Here is a 12,916-nt window from a genome sequence, read left to right on the forward strand (position 1 = left end):
GGGAAAGGAGACATCTGAGAGTTCTGCAGGCACCCTGATGGGTGGATTTGGGTTTTTTTGCAGGTATTCAATGCAACAATAGCACATTAAAAGGTAAAGGGACCCCTGACCATTAGGTCCAGTCGTGACCGACTCTGGGGTTGCAGCATTCATCTTGCTTTATTGGCTGAGGGAGCCGGCGTACAGCTTCCGGGTCAGGTGGCCAGCATGACGAACCAGAGCAGCGCACGGAAACACCGTTTAGCTTCCCGCCGGAGTGGTACCTATTTATCTACTTGCACTTCGACATGCTAGGTTGGCAGGAGCTGGGACCGAGCAATGGGAGCTCACCCCGTCGCGGGGATTCAAACCGCCGACCTTCTGATCGGCAAGTCCTAGGCTCTGTGGTTTAACCCACAGCGCCACCCACGTTCCTAATAGCACATTAGTGGTGGGTTTATAGTGGGTTTAAGGGTGCTGAGAGTTGTTCGAACCCCCGTTCCCCTCCCAGAACTACAGTTCCCAGAGTGGTTTAACAATCAGTTCCTCTTCATAGGGTACACTGGGAATTGTAGCTCTGACTAGTGGCCTCCTAACAGCTCTTAGCACGCTCAACAAACTACAGCTCCCATAATTCTTTGGGGGGAAGCCACAACTGTTTAAAGTAGTATCATAGCACTTTAAATGCATGGTGTGAATTCAGCATTGCTCAGTTTATGGTAGCCAGTCTTTACCCTAATATATGCCTTATTTGTACACGTTACCCACTGAGAGTCGCCAAGATGCAATCACAGGTGGCTGAGATCAAGACCTGTCAATCTAGTAAATTGTATGCTTCTTTTATCCCATTGTAGCTATGGTTTTCCCAGTAGTGATGTATAGAAGTGAGAGCTGGAGCATAAAGAAGGCTGATCACCAGAGGATTGATGCTTTTGAATTATGGTGCTGGAGGAGACTCTTGAGAGTCCCATGGACTGCAAGAAGATCAAACTTCTCCATTCTTAAGGAAATCATCCCTGAGTGCTCACTGGAAGGACAGATCCTGAAGCTGAGGCTCCAATACTTTGGCCACCTCATGAGAAGAGAAGACTCCCTGGAAAAGACCCAGATGTTGGGGAAGATGGAGGGCACAAGGAGAAGGGGACGACAGAGGACGAGATGGTTGGATAGTGTTCTCAAAGCTACCAGCAGGAGTTTGACCAAACTGCGGGAGGCAGTGGAAGACAGGAGTGCCTGGCGTGCTCTGGTCCGGTGGGTCACAAAGAGTCGGACACAACTAAACGACTAAACAACAACAACAATCCATTCCCTGCCAAGATATCTGGTAGATTTACCAAATGTTAAAATGAGGATAGCCTTTGCACAGGCAAGACTAAACGTCCTTCCACCGGCAGACTGGACAAGCCGACATAAAGGAGTTCCTAAGAAGGATAGAGCTTGCAGCTGCAACTCTGTTATCAATAGAAGTCATAATTCATGTACTCCTTCAATGCCCTTTCTGTGACAATCTCAGAAACAATCACATCCACCCATTGCTAAGATCGCAGGAGGGAAGGTCGTCTCTTGCAAAGACCTGTCTTTTGCTGTCCGATGTTGAGAGATATATATCCTATATCATGGTGAATTTTGGATATAATGGAAATGTAAAAGATTTGGATGTTACAAAAGATGCAGGAGGAAATGATTAATAATAGGGCCCACAAAGGGCAGGAGGGAAGTCCAGGAGATTCTTTGGAATCTTGTTTTTATGATGTATGTTGGATATATGATTGTAAAACTTTAATTTGAAAAACCAAAAAAATAAATTGAGAGGGAGAGAGAGAGGCTTTAGATTTAGAAATCTAAATTTCTTGTTAAGGCCTTATAGATTCATGTAGCAAAACTTGAGGTGGGGACAGGAAATACTGTATTTTTCCATGTATAAGACTATGCCCCCCCCCAATTGGGGGTCGTCTTATACACGGAATGTTGCAATTATTTATTTCTTGATTTGGGGCTCAAAAAATAGGGGTCGTCTTATACATGGGGGGCATCTTATACACAGAAAAATACGGTAATTCATCCACTAGGGTTCAGCAAGTGGAAATGTAAACCATTATTATTAGCAGTATTCCTGTTGTTGTTGTTGTTGTTTGTGTAAACACAATGCTTGCTAAACACAATAAACCAAATTGACTTTTGGAACTGACACATTCCCCAGCTGGAGGATGACATTGCAAAATTGGGAGAAGTGCAGATTTTGAATGGTGGCTGTATTGCAGTTTGCATACTGTTTCGGAAAGAGCAAATTGGGTGTTTCCATCTTTAAACATGAACGGAATCCTTAGCTACAGATATTGTTTGTTTGGAATGAAATAAGCCATGACCCTGGGTTTGGACCTAACGCTAAGCCGGGAATCATGGCCAAGACCAGCACATTCATGGTTCACTGCAGGCATGGCCAAACTTGGCCCTCCAACTGTTTTGGGACTACAATTCCCATCATCCCTGACCACTGGTCCTGTTAGCTAGGGATGATGGGAGTTGTAGTCCCGAAACATCTGGAGGGCTAAGTTTGGCCATGCCTGGTTTACTGTGATACGTGGATGAGGCCACTATGGAGTGGGGGAAAGTGGCCCTACAGATGTTGCCAAAATATGCACCTCCCATCACCCCTGACCATTGGCTGATGGGAGTCCAACATCGGGGGGGGCAGAGGTTCCCCTTCCCTGCATTACATGGCTGATTAATTTAATAATAGTAAAGGTAACCCTGACCATTAGGTCCAGTCGTGACCGACTCGGGTTGCGACGCTCATCTCACTTTATTGGCCGAGAGAGCCGGCGTACAGCTTCCGGGTCATGTGGCCAGTATGACTAAGCCGCTTCTGGCAAACCAGAACAGCGCACAGAGCGGTACCTAGTTATCTACTTGCACGTTGACGTGCTTTCAAACTGCTAGGTTGGCAGGAGCTGGGACCGAACAACAGGAGCCCACCCCATCACGGGGATTCGAACAGCTGACCTTCTGATTGGCAAGTCCTAGGCTCTGTGGTTTAACCCACAGCGCCACCCGCATCCCAATAATTTAATGATAAGGTAAAGGTACCCCTGCCCATACGGGCCAGTCTTGACAGACTCTAGGGTTGTGCGCCCATCTCACTTAAGAGGCCGGGGGCCAGCGCTGTCCGAAGACACTTCCGGGTCACGTGGCCAGCGTGACAAAGCTGCATCTGGCAAGCCAGCGCAGCACACGGAAACGCCGTTTACCTTCCCGCCAGTAAGCGGTCCCTATTTATCTACTTGCACCCGGGGGTGCTTTCGAACTGCTAGGTTGGCAGGCACTGGGACCGAGCAACGGGAGCGCACCCCGCCGCGGGGATTCGAACCGCCGACCTTTCGATCGGCAAGCCCTAGGCGCTGAGGCTTTTACCCACAGCGCCACCCGCGTCCCAATTTAATGATACAATGCTTTTAAAAAGAAGAACTGGTGGGAAATCTTGCAGGAGAGTATAGGAGTGGGGATGAGGGGGGGAATCAATCGCTGTTGCCAGCTGAAATGCATTAGTGGGATCTTTAAAAAAAAACCTTAATATGTGAGCTAGGAGGATCTATTAGAAGGACACTACAAGATATGATAACTAGAGTACAGTTGATTTATAGCATAGGAGATGCAAGTGACTTGACATTATAGTGGAACTTCTCCAAATGGTTAAAAGAAAAGGAGAGGAGGATTTTCCTACTCCCTTAGCGGGTAAAGAAAAACACAGACAATGCTATCAGCTACGCAGTCAAGGCCATCATCATAAAAGGATGGAAATATTTGAGAGCCTAAGTGGGAGTTTTCTTTCATACATGACTGTTCTGCTTATGAAAAGAAAACAGAACAGGCACTCTGAACTGGAAATTAAATGGTGGAGCTTAAAGAGCAAATCCATCAACAGATACGCCTCCAACCTAATATGAGGCCAGCCTGCAAATGGAGTCAGAGGCTTGGTTTCCACACTCGGTTCTCAGTTTGCTAAACTCAAGGCCAGCCAAAGACTTTTTGCTGCTTATGGCGGACACTATTCTAGTTCCCTCCATTCCACATACATAATTCAGCTGGAGTGACAATTGAAAATTATGTCAGTGTATTGCCCTGTATGGCCATTAAGATCAACAAATGAGACCTGCTTAGTCTTGCCACAGCTTACTGAAAATCAACTTGTGGCGGTGCAGAGGTGAGCTTTTCCACTGATGACCTACATCTTGAAAGACCTACATGGGCTCCCAGTACGTTTCCGAGCACAATTCAAAGTGTTGGTGCTGACCTTTAAAGTCCTAAACAGCCTCGGTCCAGTATATCTGAAGGAGCGTCTCCACCCCCATCATTCTACCCGGACACTGAGGTCCACCTCTGAGGGCCTTCTGGAGCTTCCCTCACTGTGAGAAGCCAAGTTACAGGGAACCAGACAGAGGGCCTTCTCGGTAGTGGCACCCACCCTGTGGAACACCCTCCCACCAGATGTCAAAGAGAACAACAACTACCAGACTTTTAGAAGACATCTGAAGGCAGCCCTGTTTAGGGAAGGTTTTATTGTTTGATGCATTACTGTATTTTAATATTCTGTTGGAAGCCGCCCAGAGTGGCTGGGGAAGCCCAGCCAGATGGGTGGGGTATAAATAATAAATTATTATTATAAATTATTATTATGACAGTGGCATTACAAAATGGACACACTGTTGAAATATGAGAAGTCCCATCTGCACTGGCATTCTGCCGACTTTTGAGTATGCACCTGTTCTCTTAGGTTTTCCCTTGATTGCTGAACCTGAGTCTACTGTTTTAAGTGCTGTGTTGTTTTAGATGGATTGTTTCATTATGCATTTTAATGGTGAATGTTTATATTTTAATGCTCGTGCAATCGGTTTTTATACCTGTAAACTGCTTAGAAGCCCATTTTGGCATGGAGCAGTGTTATAAGTTATTTAAATAATAACAGTATCCTCCATAACACTGGAGGGCAGCAGGCTAGTTATGGGGGCGCAGGACAGGCTCTGTGGCACATGGAACTCTATCCTCAATGGAAATCTAAGGCCAGGGAACAACCTCCTTCTGCCTAACAATAGGGCTGGCCCTGGCTAGAATATAGTTTAGCAGCTGGGAACAAGCAATAAATTCAGAGAAAAGGCCAGTCAGAGGTGGCATGAATGCATAATTTCATACTTCTGTATAATGCCACCTCTGACTTCCCTATTCTCTGAATTTATTGCTTGTTCCTAGTTGCTAAACTGTGTTCTAGCCAGGGCCAGCCCTACCTTTAGGCACAAGGCAGAAAGCGTGGAGAAAGTGGATAGCGAAAAATTGTTTTCCCGCTCTCGTTACTCAGAGACATCCAGGGAAGACGAAAGAAAAGATTTATTCACACAGCAGAAGTCAAACCAGATGTCCAAGAGAACAACAACTACCAGACTTTTAGAAGACATCTGAAGGCAGCCCTGTTTAGGGAAGCTTTTAATGTTTGATGCATTATTGTATTTTAATATTTTGTGGTTGGGGAAGCCCAGCCAGATGGGCGGGGTATAAATTATCATCATCATCATCATTATCATTATCATGGGATTCACTCTCACAAGTGGTAGTGATGGAAGCCAACTTGGATGGTTTTAAAAACAGGTCTGTCAGACAAATCTGTACAGTGGTACCTCAGGTTAAGTACTTAATTCATTCCGGATGTCCATACTTAACCTGAAACAGTTCTTAACCTGAAGCACCACTTTAGCTAATGGGGCCTCCTGCTGCTGCCGCGCCACCGGAGCACAATTTCTGTTCTCATCCTGAAGCAAAGTTCTTAAGCTGAAGCACTATTTCTGGGTTAGTGGAGTCTGTAAACTGAAGCGTATGTAACCTGAAGCGTATGTAATCTGAGGTACCACTGTAGGTGATAAGGCTATGAAAGTCCATAATGTGGTTTTGTTCTCCCTCCACTGTTGCAGGCAATCTGCCTCATAATACAGTGGTACCTCGGGTTAAGAACTTAATCTGTTCTGGAGGTCCATTCTTAACCTGAAACTGTTCTTAACCTGAAGCACCACTTTAGCTAATGGGGGCTCCTGATGCCACCACCACGCCGCCGCCGCATGATTTCTGTTTTCATCCTGAAGCAAAGTTCTTAAGCCAAGGTACTATTTGTGGGTTAGCGGTGTCTGTAACCTGAAGCGTCTGTAACCACTGTACCACTGTACTAGTTGCTGATAATCACAGGCAAGGAGAGCGCTGCTGCGGCCGTCCTATAGGCACCCAGCTGGCCACTGTGAGAATGGGGTGCTAGAGGAACTCCTTTGGCCTGATCTGACAAGGTTCTCCTTATTTTCACACTCCCTCCCCACTCCTCCCCTTGCCTCCTACCTTTGTTAGCAATTAAGGTCCCGGTTTAATGAAGCCACAGTTTACAGTTACACCAAGAAGTTGAATAAAGGCAGACTTCCAATCACCCCAAAGTTAGCAAGTCCAGCAGAGTCTGCTTACTCTGGGGAATATGATTGCTATCGCCAAAGCCACTGGTAGTGGTGTAAACAAGCTTTCTAAAAAGGTAAAGGGACCCCTGACCATTAGGTCCAGTCGTGGCCGACTCCAGGGTTGCGGCGCTCATCTCACTTTATTGGCCGAGGTAGCCGGCATACAGCTTCCAGGTCATGTGGCCAGCATGACTAAGCCGCTTCTGGCGAAGCAGAGCAGCGCACGGAAATGCCGTTTACCTTCCTGCCAGAGCGGTACCTATTTATCTACAGTGGTACCTCGGGTTAAGTACTTAATTTGTTCTGGAGGTGCGTTCTTAACCTGAAACTGTTCTTAACCTGAAGCACCACTTAAGTCAATGGGGCCTCCTGCTGCTGCTGTGCCACCGGAGCACGATTTCTGTTCTCATTCTGAAGCAAAGTTCTTAACCCGAGGTACTATTTCTGGGTTAGTGGAGTCTGTAACCTGAAATGTATGTAACCTGAAGCGTATGTAACCCGAGGTACCACTGTACTTGCACTTTGACCTGCTTTCGAACAGCTAGGTTGGCAGGAGCAGGGACCGAGCAACGGGAGCTCACCCCGTCGCTGGGATTCGAACTGCCGACCTTCTGATTGCCAAGTCCTAGGCTCTGTGGTTTAACCCACAGCGCCACCCGTGTCCCTAGACAAGCTTTCTAGAGAGCCTATAAATCAAGGATAGGGGACCTCCAGATGTTGCAGGAGTACAGCTCATATCATCCCTGCCCATTGGCCTTGCTAATGGAGGTTGATGGCAGTTGGAGTCCAGTAACTTTTTGAGGACCACTCTAGCTACATATGCTTAACCAGAATTAAACTTCATTGTTTCTAAGGACCTTGCTCCCCGGGATAAAAGTATATTGAATTGCAACCTCAGGTTCCAAAAAGCAGGATCTGTATCAAAGAAGTATATATTTTCTCAGCACAGGCTGTTGCAGTCGTTATATCGAAGTCTCATTTTTTTACTTAATGCCATTTAACGGTCTCATAAAATCTTTACATGTGACTTGAGTCAGCATCATTAAGTTCTGCAACACAACCCTCTGAGAAATTTTGTTAACGCTCCTGTACCTCTCGCCTATTTATTTGTTCCCAAAACAGTTCCCAACAGACAGATGATAGTCCCTTTTCTTCAAGAACACCGGATGAGGCAGAATGAGAAAGCTTCTCAAGGCTCAGAGAGTCATGTGCGTGCCTAAAATCAAGAGCATGTACCGCATTTTTCGCTCCATAAGGCGCACCTAGTTTTTAGAGGGGGAAATCAAGAAAAAAAGCCTGTCCGCTTCTCCCAGAGCTTCTTGGGGCTGCTGAGGGAAGCCCGGGTCCCCCCCCCCCAGCCCCAAAGTGCAAAGAAGCCAAGACAGCCAGCGGGATCCATCCCACTCGCTGTTTTGGCTTCTTTAGCCACGTGCAGCCTCTCCAGCTGGGAGAGGCTGCGTGCGACTATGGCAATCCCCCCACCTCCCGCAAAAGCCCACAGGAGCCGCGCACCCTTTAAGGAGCGCGCAGCTCCTGCGGGCTTTTCTGCGAGGAGGGAAAAGGGACTGACTGGCCGCGTCAGTCCCTTCTCGCTCCTGGGGAAAAGCCCGCAAGAGCTGCGCGGAGCTTGTGTGCGGCTCTTGGGGGCTTTTCCTGCCTGCCTCCCCCCTGCATTCGCTCCATAAGACGCACACACTTTCCCCCTTACATTTTAGGAGGGAAAATGTGCGTCTTATGGAGCGAAAAATACGGTATTTATTTTAGTGTATTTATACACAGGTGTTCTGTATAACCATCCCTGCCCCTTGTGAATGGCTGTGCCCTTGTGGGGATGTCATTTTTAAAAAGTGCTGAGTGCAAATTGCTTGACATCATTTTTCTGAGTCCCTTCTCAGGATCTCTAAAAGTTCAGTCTCAGAACAGAGAGCAGATGGCTCCTTATGTACAATTATTAGATTCTGTATTCTGGGTCTTCAACGGATGGGCTGTAACCTTATCGAAGGAAAGGGACAGATGAATCTCTTCATTTTGGTTTTTCTCCATTTCTCATTTCTTCATCACTTGTAAATTCAGTTGTACACATTTCCCCAGCAGTTTAAGAAAGTCCCCATGAAAATTCATCAGCTTTTAAGGGAAAATTTATCCCAATACACAACTGTTTGTATTATTCAATGTTGCCTAGTATGCACATTTTTGCTAAGCCATTTTCCTTACCCGGACATACCTTTCCATGCTGTTTCCATGTATTTTTCTGTTATTTTTACTAATATGTGCATTTTTAATGCACACTTTACCCCAGCAAATTTGCCTGGCTGATTCCCATCTCTGCATTTTTTAAAAAATAAATATGACTTGGCTGAAGAACTGAATGGCAAAATTCAGAGAAATGTAAATGTCAAAAGAAGGCAGCGTTTCATCATAACCTTTGTAAAAAAACAGAAGCTTTCCTTTTGGGAATTGTAGGGACAGAACTACCCAAACTGTATAGAAATTTAGAATGTTTAGAATGTTACTTGCCCCAAAATGGAAAGAAGTCCCCGCAAAAGAAGAATGGATACAAAAACTGACGGAATATGCAGAAATGGCAAAAGTTACCGGGGAAATATTAAATCAGGATAACAAACTTTTTATAAAAGAATGGAAATGGTTTATTGAATATTTATGAATAAACTGTAAACGGCAGGATTATTGTAATAACCTGCAGTTTTATAAGAGTATATATTTAAAGTAGATGAATAAATGAGCAAATTAAGTTGATTTGGATATGCAGAAAATATTAAAAATAAATTTAAGGAACAACAGAAAGAGGGGGGAAGGAAGTCAAGTTCCTAAATGTCAATAAAATTATTGAAATGTATAAAACTGAAAATCACAAATAATAATTATTATTATTTTTAAGGGAAGGCAGTGTTTCATATTGCTTGGTATTATCTGTGGCGACTGGAAGTGGCTCCCCTTGCCTGTACTAAGAGATTGTGCTGGTGCAAGGTCACAGAGTAAACATCAATGCAGACCAGGGATTTAAGAACACGAGAAGAGGCCTGCTGGATCAGACCAGAGGCCCTTCCTACCCAGTATCCTGTTCTCACAGTGGCCAACCAGATTCCCATGGGAAGCTCAGAAGCAGTAACTGTAATTTTCAGCAACTGCCATGCACAGGTATGCTGCCTCTAGCAGCAGAGGTAGACCATAGCCACCAAAGCTAGCAACCATTGATAGCTGTAATGGTAAAGGGACCCCTGACCATTAGGTCCAGTTGTGGCCGACTCTGGGGTTGCGGCACTCATCTCACTTTAGTGGCCGGTGTACAGCTTCCGGGTCATGTGGCCAGCATGACTAAGCCGCTTCTGGCGAACCAGAGCAGCGCATGGAAATGCCGTTTACCTTCCCGCCGGAGCGGTACCTATTTATCTACTTGTACTTTGATGTGCTTTCGAACTGCTAGGTTGGCAGGAGCAGGGACCGAGCAATGGGAGCTCACCCCGTTGCGGGGATTCGAACCACCGACTTTCTGATCGGCAAGTCCTAGGCTCTGTGGTTTAACTCACAGCGCCACCCGCATCCCTAGCCTATTATACAAAGGTGAAATTTTGCATTCATTCTTCCATCCCTTTTTGTCCTGGGACCCAGTCGCTTTTGCATGCAGCCCCTGAAAACTTGCCAAGCAAGGAATGTGGTCCTTGGGCTGAAAAGGCTTCCCCCACTTCTGGCCTAAATGGTTTCCAGAACAAGGATAATAAGTGTAGGAGGGTAAAAGTGCAAGAAACATTCTCTTCCTTCTCTAATGGCAAAAAATAAAATAAAAATGTCTCTCAGACAGTGATAGCCTTTCCCCATTTTGTTAGCACAGGAAGAAAAATAAGGAGAGTTTGGTTCAATTTCGGTATCCAAGTTTTGTTTCCCTTCCACTTCTCAGGAATCTTTTCTTCCCCGTCAGCTATTTGCATGAAGGAACTGACTGCACAAGCGAAAACATTTCCATGGCCCTGACATTTCATTGTTCAAAAAGCAAAGCACTCAAAGCAAACTCCCTCCAGAGCTAGACCAAGAGTTTCTGAATGCTATCCTGTGCAGAATATAGGAAGGTAATATATACACTGTTGAGACCTGCTGTTACTCACACGGAAGGATCATGGCTCAATGCTACAGCCCAGGTTTGATCCCTGGCGTCTCCAGCAGACAATCCCTGCCTAGAACCCTGGAGAGCTTCTGCCAGTGTCAACAAAACACTAGGAAACACTGGCCTGCGAGTGCTCCAATTGGAGAACAGCCTTTACCAAAAGTGTCGTGGGCTTCGAAGACACTCAAATTCAGGACGCAAGGGAGAAACATGCTAAGAGGAAGGCACACTTGGCAAACCCTCACCCCGATCAACTCCCGCCCGGAAAACCTATGTCCCCACTGTGGAAGGACGTGTGGATCCAGAATTGGCCTCCACAATCCCTTACGGACTCACTGTTAAAACCATGTTCATGGAAGACAATCTTACTCGGCCACGAGTGATCGCCAAAGAAGAAGAAGATGGACAAATGGTGTTGTCTCCACCGGGGGCAGTAAACATGGCACCCTCCAGATGTTGGACTACAATTCCCATCATTCCTGATCATCGACTATGGGGCTGATGGGTCCTGTAGTCCAACAACATCTGGAGAGACCATGTAGGACACCCATGGTCTACATCTGGTTCTCAAAGGGTGTGTGGCACATCACATTGGTATGGCAGGAAAGGAGATTTAAGGGAAATCAAAGAAACATTTAAGCATTCAGTGTTGTGTAGCATACTATAGTATCTATCTATCTATCATCTATCTATCTATCATCTATCTATCTATCATCTATCTATATCTATCTATCTATCTATCTATCTATCTATCTATCTATCTATATCTATCTATCATCTATCATCTATCTATCTATCATCTATCTATCTATCTATCATCTATATCTATCTATCTATCTATCTATCTATCTATCTATCTATCTATCTATCTATCTATCTATCATCTATCATCTATCATCTATCTATCATCTATCTAATTTGCAGAATATGGATAGATTTCCCCTCCCAAAATGAGAGTAAGAGCATCAGGTGATACTGAGGTCAATCCTAGTTGTGATGCAGAATCGCCGTTCGGATAAAGGGCTAGGGAAAACTCATTTATTAATTATACTTTGGGAATAATTCCTGCTCTTATGCAGCTGCATTGTTTTATATTTTCCAGGTATCCCGAGATATTATTTATTTATTTATTTATTTATTTATTTATTTATACCCCGCCCATCTGGCTGAGTTTCCCCAGCCACTCTGGGCGGCTCCCCATCGAATGTTAAAAACAATACAGCATTAAATATTAAAAACTTCCTTAAACAGGGCTGCCTTCAGATGCCTTTTAAAGATAAGATAGCTGCTTATTTCCTTCACATCTGAAGGGCGGGTGCCACTACCGAGAAGGCCCTCTGCCTGGTTCCCTGTAACCTCGCAGTGAGGGAACCGCCAGAAGGCCCTCGGCGCTGGATCTCAGTGTCCGGGTTGAGCGATGGGGATGGAGACGCTATTATAAAGTGGTTGTGTTCTGTGTTATAAATCAAGCACCGTTAGGCGTTGTTTCTTTTTGTTTTCCAATGCATTTTCTCATCAATAAAAAATTCAGTGTGGCAAGAGCAAATTCTTACAGTGGTACCTCAGGTTAAGTACTTAATTCGTTCCGGAGGTCTGTTCTTAACCTGAAACTGTTCTTAACCTGAAGCACCACTTTAGCTAATGGGGCCTCCTGCTGTTGCTGCGCCGATGGAGCACAATTTCTGTTCTCATCCTGAAGCAAAGTTCTTAACCTGAAGCACTATTTCTGGGTTAGCGGAGTCTGTAACCTGAAGCATATGTAACCTGAAGCGTATGTAACCCGAGGTACCACTGTATTCTAAACAAGTGGCTCTGAGAAAAAAGTTATAGTGCCACTGTGGTCTACACACACCCTGACTAGCTAAAATGCTGCGTTTTTCATGAGGACTCTTTTTTTAATAATTAAAAACCGATGTGGATATGCGGAGAACTGAGCTTAAAATTGGAAAAATGAGAAACTGAAATTGAGCATGCATATCTCCATAGTTACTATCTAGCTGGGGGTGATGGGTGTTGTAATCTAACAATTCCTGGAGACCCAAGGTTGAAGCACACTGTTATATAACTCTTCTGTTAGCTTGCATGAAACCCAAGCAAGACATAGGTGAACACTCAGAAGTAAACACTTTGATTTTATTTCCTAGCCAATCAAACCCCCCCCCCCCCGGGAAAGGGTGTCTGATTTTGGCAACTGTTTTGAAGCCCAAAGCAGGTTTTTAATTGTTACATCAGAAAACGTGCCAAATAATAAAGAATGTTGCTATTTTTTTAAGAGAGAGAGAGAGAGAAGGGGAGGAAAAAACAGCCCTTGGTTCTACAGAACTTCTCAACAACTTGA

Source organism: Podarcis erhardii (genome assembly GCF_964252035.2).
Source record: "Podarcis erhardii genome assembly, chromosome: 15".
Classification (NCBI taxonomy): domain Eukaryota; kingdom Metazoa; phylum Chordata; class Lepidosauria; order Squamata; family Lacertidae; genus Podarcis; species Podarcis erhardii.